The 3,181-nt window shown below is 44.6% G+C and overlaps 1 pseudogene across 1 annotated transcript; it reads left to right on the top strand.

Moving 5' to 3' along the window:
- Positions 1–345: 345 nt before the first annotated feature.
- Positions 346–1,639, top strand: LOC308242117 (tubulin alpha-1B chain-like; annotated as a pseudogene). The gene has a single exon. The product of its transcript is annotated as a tubulin alpha-1B chain-like (transcript).
- Positions 1,640–3,181: the final 1,542 nt, after the last annotated feature.

Below are 3,181 nucleotides of genomic sequence, written 5' to 3' on the forward strand. Positions count from 1 at the left end.
TGCCACATGTTTGCTCTTTCTCATTTTCCTATAAATTACCTGCTTTCCCTTTGACATCCCAGACCCTTGCCTCCTTCTCCTTAGTCCAGAATGGCCTATAAGGCTCAACTGCCCAATGACTCCTTATATTCTCATGGCACCCCTGTATGTACATCCATCATAAATTTTGGATATTTTCTCCTGTTAATCTGTTTCATGCTAACTTGATGATTAGCCCCACTAGAAGGATTTAGACGACGGGAGGAGGTACTCTTACATCAACTGCCTAAGTGTTGCACTGTAAGAAGAAACAACCTCCTTGCCTGCTCCTCCCTGCTATCTGCTCAGCCGCCACAAAGCAGCAACATGCGTGAGTGCATCCCCATCCGGATGGGAGCTCTACTGCCAGATGCCAAGCGACAAGACGATGGTGGGGAGGGGGAAGAAGAGGAAGATGACTCTTCCAACACCTTCTTCAGTGAGACAGGACCTGGCAAGCATGTGACCAAGGCAGTATCTGGAACCCACAGTCATTGGTAAGTTTGCCCTGGCACCTACCCCCAGCTATTCCACCCTGAGCAGGTCATCACAGGCAAGGAAGATCCTTCCAATAACTATGCCCATAGGCACTACACCATTGGTGAGGAGATCATTGACCTGCTCTTGGACTTAATTCAGAAACTGGCCAGCCAGGACACAGGTCTTCAGGGGTTTTTGTTTTTCCATAGCTTTGGTGGGGAAACTGGTTCTGGGTTCACCGCACTGCTGATGGGCTGTCTCTCTGTCAATTATGGCAAGAAGTCCAAGCTGAAGTTCTCCATCTACCCAGCCCTGCAGCTTTCCACAGCTGTAGCTGAGCTCTACAACTCCATCCTCACCACTCACACCCGGAGCACTCTGATTGCGCCTTCGTGGCTGACAGTGAGGCCATCTGTGACATCTGTTGAAGAAATCTCAGTATTGAGCTCCCAACTTACACCAACCTGAATAGGTTGATAAGTCAAATTGTGTCCTCCATCACTGCTTCCCTCAGATTTCATGGAGCCCTGAATGTTGATCTGACCGAATTCCAAATCAGCCTGGTGCCCTATCCCTAAATCCACTTCTCTCTGGTCACAGATGCCCCTGTCATCTCTGCAGAGAAAGTGTACCAGGAACAACTCTCTGTACCAGAGATCAGCAATACATGGTTTGAGTCAGCCAACCAAGTGTGAAATGTGACCCTTGCCATGGTAAATATATGACTTGCTGCATGTTAGACCATGATGATGTGATGATGTGCTTCCCAAAGACGGCATTGCTGCCATTGCCACCAGTAAGACCAAGTGTACCATACAGTTTGTGGACTGGTGCCCCACTGGCTTCAAAGTTGGCATTAATTACCAGCCTCCCACTGTGGTACCTGGTGGAGACCTGGCCAAAATACAGCAAGCTGTGTGTATGCTGACCAACACCACAGCTGCTGCTACGGCCTGGGCTTGCCTGGACCACAAGTTTGTCCTGATGAATGCCAACCGTGCCGTTGTTCACTGGGTGAGGCACGGGGGAAGGAGGGCTCTCTGAGGCCCACAAGGACATGGCTGCCCTTGGGGAGGATTCTGAGGAGGGTGGTGTGGATTCTGTTGAAGGAAAGAGTGAGAAAGAAGGAGAGGAACACTGAAGTTAAAAGATCACTAAGGTACTGCTTTTACAAGGAAGCTTATTCTGTTTTAAATATGGAAATGTTGTGGTCTGATCAGTTAGTTTGTATGTAGCAGTGTATACTCTCATCTACAATTGCGGGCCTGCTTTAAAACATGTTCAGACAAAAGCTGTTCATTTCTCTGATGGCTTTGGATAATGTATTACCGGTCTTTAATGGAAAAAAAAAAGGGGGAGGAAAGTTACATTTTGACACCCCATGTTTACATATTAGTCTTCCTAACTAAACTTTGAGTTCAGGTATGACAATTATTATTTTCAACACAAAGATAAGACATTTATGGTCCTTAATATATATCTGTTGTCAGGCATTTCTCCTGTCAGCTGTACCAACTTCAACATATGATTAGCTATTATGGATTCTTTCTCTGTGACTATACATAACCACTGTTATTGCCTTCATATTCCCTTAATAATCTTTTAACATTTTTAGAAACTGTGCTTACATCACTTCTAATTATTAATCTTGGTAATTAGTATATCTAATCTTTTTTTTCCATAAAAGACTGGTGATAGGCTTATCAAATGTATAGGTCTCCACTGCTAATGTGTTTTTTTTTTTCTTTATCACTGAAGTTTAATTAAAATGTATATTGATTTTGCCCTAACCGGTTTGGCTCAGTGGATAGAGCATCGCCCTGCGGACTGAGAGGTCCCAGGTTTGATTCTGGTCAGGGCACGTACCTTAGTTGCGGGCACATCCCCAGTAGGAGGTGCGTAGGAGGCAGCTGATCAATGTTTCTCTCTCACTGATGTTTTTAACTCTCTATCCCTCTCCCTTCCTCTCTGTAAAAAATCAATAAAATGTATTTTAAAAAATGTATATTGATTTAATCATAGATTCACATGTAGCTCTTGCAAAAAAAAATAGAGGTCCCATGTATAGTTTTTTCACCTCCTCTCCATCCCCCCAGTGATAGCAGTCAATTTGCCATCTGCCTGTGGAGGACCAAGAACATTTCTCTATTAGGCACGCATTGTGGTAGGGTCACCCACTATTTGTGTTCCCTAGCAGCCCTGTGTCTGGCAGTAGGAGGGGTGTATCTGGCTTATGAAGACAAAAGGCTATTTGTTGTAGGATTTCCCTTCTTCCTCTGGGTGATGAAGAACACTTACCAGGTTGGGTACTTATTATCATGGGATAACTCTTTTGGGGCCCCACAGTTATAGCACTGTTTGCGGGAAGGGAAGGAATGAGTCCACTTGGGTGGCCTTCTGTTTATAGTTTTGGAGTTGGGAAACATTGGATCAGGATCCTTCGCTAGTTGATACAGAGACTTAAAACCCCTAGCCTGTCTGTTCTTTTGGTCATATGGGGTCTAGTGGACAGTATTGTGAAGCTGTGTCTATTTGATTGGGTTCCCTAGAAACAGACTCTGAAATAAAGATTTTCACACAGATGTTTTGCTGAGGAGGGCACAAGAGATATACTTGTAAGAAAGAAAAGAAACATTGGGCAGAGGCTATCCATTAATATACAGCTGAGGCCTCAGCCAAACAC

Source organism: Plecotus auritus, assembly GCF_963455305.1.
Source record: "Plecotus auritus genome assembly, chromosome: 1".
NCBI lineage: Eukaryota > Metazoa > Chordata > Mammalia > Chiroptera > Vespertilionidae > Plecotus > Plecotus auritus.